The sequence below is a fragment of the Zea mays genome, chromosome 5, assembly GCF_902167145.1.
Source record: "Zea mays cultivar B73 chromosome 5, Zm-B73-REFERENCE-NAM-5.0, whole genome shotgun sequence".
In the NCBI taxonomy this organism is placed as follows: domain Eukaryota; kingdom Viridiplantae; phylum Streptophyta; class Magnoliopsida; order Poales; family Poaceae; genus Zea; species Zea mays.
Window position 1 is genome coordinate 189,794,268 of NC_050100.1, and position 12,261 is coordinate 189,806,528.

Consider the following 12,261-nt stretch of genomic DNA (forward strand, 5'->3'; position numbering starts at 1 on the left):
TTCTGTCGGGTGGCGCACCGGACAGTCCGGTGCACCATCCGACAGCCAATGTTCATGTCTGGTGCGCGATTTCCTTCCATTCCTGGCGCAGCTGACCGTTGCATCTCCGGGCTGGTTGGCACACCGGACACTGTCCGGTGCACACTGGACAGTCCGGTGCCCCCAGCCAACTGTTGGCGCGGGCCACGCGTCACCCGCGGATTGCGCGGCCGAACGTTGCTCTGGCGGCCGTTGGCTCACCGGACAGTCCGGTGAATTTTAGCCGTACGCCGCCAAAGTTTCCCGAGAGTGGCCTGTTCGCCTGAGTTCAGCCTGGCGCACCGGACACTGTCCGGTGCACCACCGGACAGTCCAGTGTGCCAGACCGAGCTGAGCCTTGGCTGTTCCAGCCAAGTCCTTTTCTTGTTCTCTTTTCTCTGATTCTAGCACTTAGAAAAATATATTAGTACACACAAAAACCAATGTACTAAGTCTAGAACCATACCTTTGCCTTGATTATTACTTCTCTCTTTATTTAGCACATGAGAGCATATTTAAATGTGTTGGGCACTTAATCACCAAAACAATATAGAAATGGCCCAAGGGCGCATTTTCCTTTCAATCTCCCCCTTTTTGGTGATTTATGCCAACACATCAAAAAGCAAATGCAAAACATGCACATTGATTCAAATTGAAGACCAAATTGTTCTTGACTTTAATTTGGCATATTTGGATCATTCTTTGTCACCACTTGGTTTGTTTTTGCAGATCAAAATTGTTTTCCTATCTCTAATCCAAACACACATGTTTAGGCATAAAGAGAGATATTCCAATTGAAAAAATTGATCGAGTACCAAAGACTCCCCCTTTTTTCATAACCATAAATTCTCCCCACAAGCGACCAAATTTTGACAACAAGAGTATTTTGACAAATCAAAAGTTCTAACTCTACTATTTTCAAAATTCTCAGGTGGTAGCTGATCCATTTGCTTTGGCCTTAATTTCTCCCCCTTTGGCATTAAGCACCAAACCGAGATCATTATTGGCCCAAGAACCCCATTGCCTTACCAAAAATGTCAATTAAGAGCAAAAATGCAATAGGAGCTTAAGAGTGAACTTGGAGGTTAGTACACTAATACCGGAGTGCAGTGGAAGTCTTTGCATGGTCCAAGTTCACCTTTCCCTTTCAATTCACCTTTGAGACTACATCAAGTGAACTCAAGCAAAAATGTTAGTCTTAAAGGGTCAAGTTGTAGCACGTCTCCCCCTAAATATGTGCATCATTCACATATGGACTTGTGAGGTCCGGGGATCCCTTGCACAACTTGAGCACCAAAAATAAATCTCATAAATGCATAAAGTAACTTGATCAAAGGCATAAAACACATGTATGCTATAAATCAATCCAAGTTACGCGAATCTAAGACATTTAGCTCACTACGCAGCCTACAAAAGGTTTTCTCATCTATAGGCTTGGTAAAGATATCGGCTAGCTGGTTCTCGGTGCTAATATAGAACACTTCGATATCTCCCTTTTGCTGGTGGTCTCTCAAAAAGTGATGCCGGATGTCTATGTGCTTAGTGCGGCTGTGTTCAACAGGATTATCCGCCATGCAGATTGCACTCTCATTGTCACATAGGAGTGGGACTTTGCTCAGATTGTAGCCAAAGTCCCGGAGGGTTTGCCTCATCCAAAGTAGTTGCGCGCAACACTGTCCTGCGGCAACATACTCGGCCTCAGCGGTGGATAGGGCAACAGAGGTTTGTTTCTTAGAACTCCAAAACACCAGGGACCTTCCTAGGAATTGGCACGTCCCTGATATACTCTTCCTATCAACCTTGCATCCAGCATAATCGGAGTCTGAGTATCCAATCAAGTGAAAGGTAGACCCCTTTGGATACCAGATCCCGAAGCAAGGCGTAGCAACTAAATATCTAAGAATTCGCTTAACAACCACAAGGTGACATTCCCTTGTATCGGACAAACGAGTAATGCTCACAAAAATTAGCTAATCGTGAGCGAGTAGTTACTCCCTTGCTTATGTCACCCAGAATCTGATCGACGGGGTGATTCCTTTGAATTGTTGCCCAGACTTGAGTTGGAGGGGTTGGTGGTGCTTCTTCCTCCATAACTTGTTCTTCCTGTGCTCCCCCTTGATCACACGCCTCTTCTTGATGAACCTGTTTATCATCTTGAGTTGGGGGGTGCACCATTGTTGAGGAAGAAGGTTGATCTTGTTCTTGTTGTTCCTGTGGTCGCACATCTCCAATCGCCATGGTGCGTATTGCGGCCGTCGGAACATCATCTTCATCTATATCATCAAGATCAACTTGCTCTCTTGGAGAGCCATTAGTCTCATCAAATACAACGTTGCTAGAAACTTCAAGCAAACCCGATGATTTGTTGAAGACTCTGTACGCCTTTGTATTTGAGTCATAACCTAGTAAAAACCCTTCTACAGCTTTGGGAGCAAATTTAGAATTTCTACCTTTCTTCACTAGAATGTAACATTTGCTCCCAAATACACGAAAGTATGAGACATTGGGTTTGTTACCGGTAAGAAGTTCATACGAAGTCTTCCTGAGGAGGCGATGAAGGTAGAGTCGGTTTATGGTGTGGCAAGCTGTGTTCACAGCTTCCAACCAAAACCGCTCAGGCGTCTTGAACTCTCCAAGCATCGTCCTCGCCATGTCGATAAGCGTCCTATTCTTCCTCTCTACCACACCATTTTGTTGTGGTGTGTAGGGAGCGGAGAACTCGTGCTTGATGCCTTCCTCCTCAAGGTACTCCTCCACTTGCAGATTCTTGAACTCGGACCCGTTGACACTTCTTATCTTTTTCACCTTGAGCTCAAATTCGTTTTGAGCTCTCCTTAGAAAGTGCTTTAGGGTCCCTTGGGTTTCTGATTTATCCTGCAAAAAGAATACCCTACTGAAGCGGGAAAAATCATCAACAATAACAAGACCATACTTACTTCCCCCGATGCTGAGGTAGGCGACGGGTCCGAAGAGGTCCATATGAAGTAGCTCCAAAGGTCTTGATGTGGTCATCACATTCTTGCTGTGATGAGTGCTTCCCACTTGTTTACCTACTTGACAAGCTGCACAAGGTCTATCTTTTTCGAAAAATACATTGGTTAGTCCTAACACATGTTCTCCCTTTAGAAGTTTATGAAGGTTCTTCATCCCAACATGTGCTAGACGACGATGTCACAGCCAGCCCATGCTAGTCTTAGCAATTAAGCTTGCATCTGGATCGGCCTCCTCTTTCAAAAAATAAACTAAGTAGAGTTTGCCGTCTAGTACACCCTTAAAAGCTAATGAACCATCATTCCTTCTAAAGACAGACACATCAAATAAACAATTGTAACCCATATTACATAGTTGACTGACAGACAACAAGTTGTACCCGAGCGATTCAACTAAGAACACATTAGATATGGAATGCTCGGATGAAATGGCTATCTTTCCTAGTCCTTTAACCTTGCCTTGGTTCCCATCTCCAAAGATGATCGAATCTTGGGAATCCTTGTTCTTGACGTAGGAGGTGAACATCTTCTTCTCCCCCGTCATGTGGTTTGTGCATCCGCTGTCGATAATCCAGCTTGAGCCCCCGGATGCATAAACCTGCAAGGCAAATTAGGCTTGGGTTTTAGGTACCCAACTCTTGTTGGGTCCTACGAGGTTAGTTACAATAGCCTTTGGGACCCAAATGCAAGTCTTGTCTCCCTTGCATTTGACCCCCAACTTTCTAGCAACCACTTTTTCATTTTTACATGAAAGAACAAACGTAGTGTTGCAAGCATAAAAGACAGTGGTAGGTTTATTACACACTTTCCTAGGAGCATGAGACATAAAATTTCACCTAGGCCTACCATTAAAATTAGAACTTGAAGCAATCATGGCATGTGAGTCAAAAGCATTATAACTCCTATTTCTAGAAAATTTTCTATCGTTGTACATGAAAGCATGATTCTTTTGATTACTACTAGCCATAGGGGCCTTCCCTTTCTCCTTGTTGGGAATGGGAGCCCTTTGGCTTGTTAAGTTCTTGGCTTCCTTTCGAAAGCCAAGTCCATCCTTAATTGAGGGATGTCTACCAACGGTATAGGCATCCCTACCAAATTTTAACTTATCAAAGTCATTTTTGCAAGTCTTAAGTTGGGCATTAAGACTTGCCACTTCACCATTTAATTTTGTAATAGAAGTAAGGTGCTCAACACATGCATCAACATCAAAGTCCTTACACCTATTACAAATGACAACATGTTCTACACAAGATCTAGTTTTATTAGCTACTTCTAGCTTAGCATTTAAATCATCATTAACACTCTTTAAGCTAGACACAGTTTCATGACAAGCAGATAATTCAGAGGATAGCATTTCATTCCTTTTAACCTCTAAAGCAAGGGACTTTTGCACACTTATAAACTTATCATGCTCTTCATACAATATATCTTCTTGTTTTTCTAAAAGTCTATCCTTTTCATTTAAAGCATCAATTAACTCATTGATTTTATCTACTTTTGCTCTATCTAAACCCTTAAATAAATCAGTATAATCTACTTCATCATCACTAGAGTCATCATCACTTGAAGTAGTATACTTAGGGGTTTCTTGAACACTTACCTTTTTCTCATTTGCCATGAGGCAAGTATGGCGTCCGTTGGGGAAGAGAGACGACTTGTTGAAGGCCGAGGCGGCGAGTCCTTCGTCGTCGGAGTCGGACGAAGAGCAATCCGAATCCCATTCTTTGCCAAGGTGCGCCTCGCCCTTCGCCTTCTTGTAGGCCTTCTTCTTCTCCCTCTTCCCGCTCTTTTCTTGTTCTTGGTCATTAACATTATCGGGACAATTTGCTATAAAATGACCAGTCTTATCGCATTTAAAACAGGAGCGCTTTCCCTTTGCTTTGCTATTGTTGGGATGCTCCTTGCGTCCTTTTAGCGTGGTCTTGAATCGCTTGATGATGAGGGCCGTCTCATCTTCGTTTAGCCCGACAGCTTCAATTTGCACCACCTTGCTAGGTAGCGCCTCCCTGCTGCTGCTTGTTGCCTTGAGTGCAACGGGCTGGGGCTCATAGATGGGCATTGGGTCGTTCAATGCATCATCCACATATCTTGCTTCCTTGACCATCATACGCCCGCTAACAAACTTTCCAAGTATCTCCTCGAGCGTCATCTTTGTGTACCTGGGATTTTCACGTATGAGGTTCACAAGATGAGGGTCAATAACAGTGAAAGACCTGAGCATAAGTCGAACGATGTCGTGGGGTCTGTTCATCTCGTGCTTCCATAGCTCCTGATCTTGTTGACCAGGGTCTTGAGCCTGTTGTAAGTTTGTGTTGGCTCCTCCCCCCTGATCATCGCGAACCTTCCCAGCTCGCCTTCCACCAACTCTATTTTGGTGATCATGGTGGTGTCGTTCCCCTCATGCAATATCTTGAGGGTGTCCTATATTTGCTTGGCGTTGTCCAAGCCGCTCACCTTGTTGTATTCATCCCTGCACAATGATGCTAACAAAACAGTGGTAGCTTGTGCATTCTTATGAATTTGTTCGTTAATGAATACAGGGTTATCCATACTATCAAATTGCATTCCATTCTCAACTATCTCCCAAATACTAGGGTGGAGAGAGAAAAGGTGACTACGCATTTTGTGACTCCAAAAAGCGTAGTCCTCTCCATCAAAGTGTGGAGCTTTACCAAGAGGAATATAAAGCAAATGAGCATTGGAATTATAAGGAATACGAGAATAATCAAATGAAAAATTTGAATGAACCAGTTTCTTTTTCTCATCGTCGTTGTAGTCTCTTGGGGAAGAAGAAGACTCGTCGCTGTCATAGTAGACGATCTTCTTGATGTGCCTCTTCTTCCCGTCCTTCTTCTTATGACCCGAGCCAAAGTCAATGGGCTTGTCGTCCCTTGGCTCGTTGAAGATGGACTCCTTCTCCTTATTGTTGACCACCATCCCCATTCCCTTAGGATCCATCTCTTCGGGCGATTAGTCCCTTTCGTGAAGAGAACGACTTTGATACAAATTGGTGCTCAAAAGAACCAAGTGGCTATAGAGTGAGCTCTTGTGAATCACAATAATCACAAAGAAAGACAATGCAAGAAACACAGTGATTTATCCCATGGTTCGACAAAGTATAACACTTGCCTACCTCCACGTTGTGGCGTCCCAATGGATGAGGGTTGCACTCAACCCCTTTCAAGTGATCCAATGATCAACTTGAATACCATGACTTTTCTTTGCTTATATCTTTTCCCGTTTGCGAGGAATCTCCACAGGTTGGAGCATCTCGTCCTTACAACAAAGATCACAGTGAAAACACAAGAGTAAGGCTGGGAGCAACACACACAAATCTGCAGCACAACGCACGCACACAAGCCAAGACTTGAGCTCAAATGATGCATAGAGAGTTCACAGCAAGAATGGAGCTCAAATCACTAACACGATCAATCAAATGCGTGGAGATGGAGTGTGGAGACTTAGAATTGCTTAGTGAATGCTTGGATGTCTCCTCCATGCGCCCAGGGGTCCCTTTTATAGCCCCAAGGCAGCTAGGAGCCGTTGGAGACCAACAAGGAAGGCAATTCTTGCCTTCTGTCGGGTGGCGCACCGGACAGTCTGGTGCACCACCCGACAACCATTGTTCATGTCCGGTGCACAATTTCCTTCCATTCCTGGCGTAGCTGACCGTTGCAACTCCGGGCTGGTTGGCGCACCAGACACTGTCCGGTGCCCCCAGCCAACCGTTGGCGCGGGCCACGCGTCACCCGCGGATTGCGCGGCCGACCGTTGCTCTGGCGGCCGTTGGCTCACCGGACAGTCCGGTGAATTTTAGCCGTACGCCGCCAAAGTTTCCCGAGAGTGGCCTGTTCGCCTGAGTTCAGCCTGGCGCACCAGACACTGTCCGGTGCACCACCGGACAGTCCGGTGTGCCAGACCGAGCTGAGCCTTGGCTGTTCCAGCCAAGTCCTTTTCTTGTTCTCTTTTATCTGATTCTAGCACTTAGACAAATATATTAGTACACACAAAAGCCAATGTACTAAGTCTAGAACCATACCTTTGCCTTGATTATTACTTCTCTCTTTATTTAGCACATGAGAGCATATTTAAATGTGTTGGGCACTTAATCACCAAAACAATATAGAAATGCCCCAAGGGCACATTTCCCTTTCACTTGTCGCTTGGATCGCTTTTCTTCTTCCTCTTTCTAAGTGACCCGGTTTGATTAAGGAGAAAAGCTCACTCGGTCTAAGTGACCGTTTGAGAGAGGGAAAGGGTTGAAGAGACTCGGTCTTTGTCACCACCTCAACGGGGATTAGGTTTGCAAGAACCGAACCTCAGTAAAACAAATCACCGTGCCACTCTCTTCATTTGCTTGTGATTTGTTTTCACCCTCTCTTTCAGACTCGAATTTATTTCTAACGCTAACCCCAGCTTGTAGTTGTGTTTAAAGTTGTAAATTTCAGTTTCCGCCTATTCACCCCCTCTAGGCGACTTTCAATTGGTATCAGAGCCCGGTACTTCATTAAGAGTCTAACCACTCGAAGTGATGTCGGGAGAATCCGCCAAGAGGGAGATGGAAATGGCCACAAGCCACAGGAAGGCTCCATCAAGGGAGTCCAGCTCCAAAGGAAGGGAGGAATTACCTCCCCGCGTCAAGTCACACCGGAGTGGCGACAAGAAGAAGAAAATGAAGGAAGTGGTCTACTACGAGACCGATTCTTCATCGCCCTCCACCTCTGGCTCCGACGCTCCGTCTGTCACTTCTAAGCGCCATGAGCGCAAGAAGTTTAGTAAGATCCTCCTACGCTATCCCCGCATTTCCAAACGCACTCCTTTACTTTCCATCCCATTAGGCAAACCACCGGTTTTTTACGGTGAAGATTATTGTATGTGGAGTGATAAAATGAGGCATTACCTAACCTCACTCCACGCAAGCATATGGGATATTGTTGAGTTTGGAGCGCAGGTACCATCCGTAGGGGATGAGGGCTACGACTCGGACGAGGTCACCCAAATCCGGCACTTTAACTCCCAAGCCACTACTATACTCCTCGCCTCTCTATGTCGAGAGGAGTATAATAAGGTGCAAGGGTTGAAGAGCGCCAAGGAAATTTGGGACGTGCTAAAGACCGCGCACGAAGGAGATGACGTGACCAAGATCACCAAGCGGGAGACGATCGAGGGGGAGCTCGGTCGATTCATCCGAAACCAAGGAGAGGAGCCACAAGCCATGTACAACCGGCTTAAGACCTTGGTCAACCAAGTGCGCAACCTCGAGAGCACCAAATGGGATGACCATGAAATGGTCAAGGTTATTCTAAGATCACTCGTTTTTCGTAATCCTACACAAGTTCAATTAATTCATGGTGATCCTAGTTATAAGCTAATGTCTCCCGAGGAGGTTATAGGAAAGTTTGTGAGCTTTGAGTTGATGATCAAAGGCTCCAAACAAATCGTCAAGCAAGGCGGCACTTCCACAACCGAGGTGCAACCCGTCACATTTAAAGCGACGGAAGAAAAGAAAGAAGAGTCTACATCAAGTAGGCTCCCCATCGACGCCTCAAAGCTCGACAATGAGGAAATGACGCTCATCATCAAGAGCTTTCGCCAAATCCTCAAGCAAAGGAGGGGAAGGACTACAAGCCTCGCTCCAAGAAAGTGTGCTACAAGTGTGGTAAGCCCGGTCATTTCATTGCTAAATGTCCTATGTCTAGTGATAGTGATAGGGGCGACGACAAGAAGGGAAGGAGGAAGGAAAAGAAGAGATACTACAAGAAGAAGGGCGGCGATGCCCACATGTGTCGGGAATGAGACTCTGATGAGAGCTCCACCGACTCTTCCTCCGACGAGGACGCCGCCAACATCACCGTCAACAAAGGCCTCCTCTTCCCCAACGTCGGCCATAAGTGCCTCATGGCAAAGGACGGCAAAAAGAAGAAGGTAAAATCTAGAGCCTCCACTAAATATACAACATCTAGTGATGAAGGTAGCTCTAGTGCTGATGGAGATGATTTGCTCGCCCTTTTTGACAACTTAAGCATGCAACAAAAGGAAAAATTGAATGAATTGATAGGTGCCATTCATGAGAAGGATGAACTCTTGGATATCCAAGAGGAATTCCTTATTAAGGAAAACAAAAAGCATGTTAAAGTTTAAAATGCTTATGCTAAGGAAGTAGAGAAAAATGAAAACTTGTCTAAAGAGCTTAGCATTTGCCATGACACTATCTCTAACCTTAGAACTGAGAATGCCAAATTACTTGCTAAGGTTGAGAAGTTAAATGTTTGTGATGATTCTCTTGTCAATCTTAAAAATGATAATGCTAGTTTAATTGCTAAGGTTGACAAATTGAATGAATCAATTTCTAGCCTTAAAATTGAAAATGCTAGTTTAATTTCAATGGCTAAAGATTTAAATCTTTGCAATGCTTCTATTTCCAATCTTAGAGATGAGAATGCTATTTTACATGCTAAGATTGATGAATTAAATATTTGCAAACCCTCTACATCTAGTGTTGATCATGTCTCTATTTGTACTAGATGTAAAGATATTAATGTTGATGCTATTCATGATCACCTAGCTTTAATTAAACAACAAAATGATCACATAGCTCAACTTACTGCTAATAATGAGCATGAAATTGAAAATGAAAAGTTTAAATTTGCTAGAAGCATGCTCTATAATAGGAGACGCCCTGGCATTAAGGATGGCATTGGTTTCCAACAAGGAAGCAATACCAAAATTAATGCCCCTAAAAGATTGTCTAACTTTGTAAAGGGCAAGGCTCCCATGCCTTAGGATAACGAGGGTGACATATTATATCCTGTTGGTTATCCTGAGCACAAGATTAGGAGAATTCATGCTAGGAAATCTCATTCTGTTTCTCACCATGCTTATATGTATAAGAATGAGGCATCTAGCTCCAGGCATTCCACTCATGTTAAAATGCCTAAAAAGAAATCTCCTATTGCATCAAATGATCATAGCATTTCATTTAAAACTTTTGATGCTGCTTATGTTTTAACTAACAAATCAGGCAAAGTAGTTGCCAAATATGTTGGGGGCAAACACAAGTGCTCTAAGACTTGTGTTTGGGTACCCAAGGTGCTTGTTTCTAATGTGAAAGGACCCAAGACCGTTTGGGTACCTAAGAACAAGGCTTAAACTTGTTTTGTAGGTTTATGCATCCGGGGGCTCAAGTTGGATAATTGACAGCGGGTGCACAAACCACATGATAGGGGAGAAAAGAATGTTCTCCTCCTACGAGAAAAACGAAGATCCCCAACGAGCTATCACATTCGGGGATGGAAATCAAGGTTTGGTCAAAGGACTTGGTAAAATTGCTATATCACCTGACCATTCCATTTCCAATGTTTTTCTTGTAGATTCTTTAGATTATAACTTGCTTTCAGTTTCTCAATTATGTAAAATCGGCTACAATTGTCTTTTTATGGATATAGGTGTTACTGTCTTTAGAAGAAGTGATGATTCAGTAGTATTTAAGGGAGTATTAGAGGGTCAACTATACTTAGTTGATTTCAATAGAGCTGAACTCGATACTTGCTTAATTGCTAAGACTAATATGAGTTGGCTCTGGCATCGCCGACTAGCCCATGTTGAGATGAATAATCTTCACAAGCTTCTAAAGGGAGAACACATTTTGGGACTAACAAATGTTCATTTTGAGAAAGACAGGGTTTGTAGCGCATGTCAAGCAGGGAAGCAAGTTGGTGCCCATCATCCACATACACTACAAAAAATGGTTTTGTATGACAAAAGTAAAGTGTCATGTTTAGTACAAAATTGGTCATAAAAAGCATCTTATGACGAAAATGTTGCGTCATAAGGGTCGTCATATAACGACCGTCACATTATGTACCTTGTGACGACTGTTCAGAGTACCGTCACATAATGTCATCACCTTTTGTGACAGCTGCGTTCGTCCATCACATATTGGTGCTATATATGACGGTGTTATCTGTCACATTCTTTCCAGTCAACGCGTCACCTAATGTTGGGATCGTCACTTATGGCACCCACATACAGTGACCATACAGTGACGACACACTGAGCTCTCATGATAACTCACAGAATCATAATACACAGAAAAGCCATCATACACAACATTCTCATCACAAGTCATACACAATTCCAGCACACTAGTTCTTCCACAACAGAGGTTCAAACATACAAAGGTTCCACCACAAAGGTTTGAAGCATTCAAACAGATTGCACGTAGTTCTGATAAAGTTCTAACCACAGATATGTTCTAGCAAGGTAGAAAAACCTTAAGCAAAGGCATCATCCTCAGACTTGGTATGCATCCCTACCTCAATCTTTCTGAAGTTTCAAGATAGCTCGTAGTAGTGCATTGGTCTCTTCAAACTTGGTATGCATCCCCTTCACTTCCTCTTGGGTCTGGCGCAACAAACTTTGGTTTTCTTCAAGTGCGGCCTGTTGAGCTTGTAGTTGTGCTTGCAACTCTTCCTACTTCCTAGCAGCTTCCTCTCTTTCAGCTTGGAGTTTTTCCTCAAACTGATATAAGATTTCTTCAAGTGCGGCCTGTTGAGCATATAAAAAACTTGGGATATAAGATTTGCCATGAAATATTGGTACATGCCAACAGCAATACAACATAGTCAAATAATGACTGACAGTTTAAGAAAAAGAACACATGAACATGCATCAATGCTACCTAGACAGGTCAAGACTAATAACATGGCCTAAAGAAACCCTAGTACTGATGATGATCATGTTTGATGACATAGCAATTGTCCTGCTGTTTTCTATTTTAGATGGTCACCATAAAAGAATTGGAGCATAAGCACCTATTGATTATACCTCATTTAGCACAACGCAAATATTATGAACATGGGAGCTCATCTCAGAAATCAGATGGCCAATCTCAGAATTAGCTACTCAATCAACACCAAAACCAAGACCGTTAGCTTCAAACGACCGTCGCAGCCGAGATGGTATGGTAGCAGCCAGCACTCACCAGTAGAAATTTATATCAGGATATGCAAATTTTCAACTTTTACCCCTTACTTGTTTCCTGTCCCTGGAACTCGCTGCGGACTCTCGGTTCTTGATCATGCGCTTCTGCCGCTGCATCACGGCGCGGTCCGCGGGATCCAGAAGTGCCCGCTTCCCGCCTCCCCTCACGCCGCCCACTCCCCCCGCCACACTCCCTGCCGCATCTCCGTCACCGTCAGGGAACCCCAGCGGGAGGGATAGGGAGGATGGGCGTGGGGAGCCCTCCAGCGGC

At 44.1% G+C, this 12,261-nt stretch overlaps 1 pseudogene across 1 annotated transcript; it reads right to left on the minus strand.

Annotated features, from left to right (window-relative positions):
- Nucleotides 1-11,103: 11,103 nt before the first annotated feature.
- LOC109939582 (bZIP transcription factor TRAB1-like) lies at nt 11,104-11,886 on the minus strand (annotated as a pseudogene). The gene has a single exon (NR_163814.1). The product of NR_163814.1 is annotated as a bZIP transcription factor TRAB1-like (transcript).
- Between the last annotated feature and the right edge of the window lie 375 nt (nt 11,887-12,261).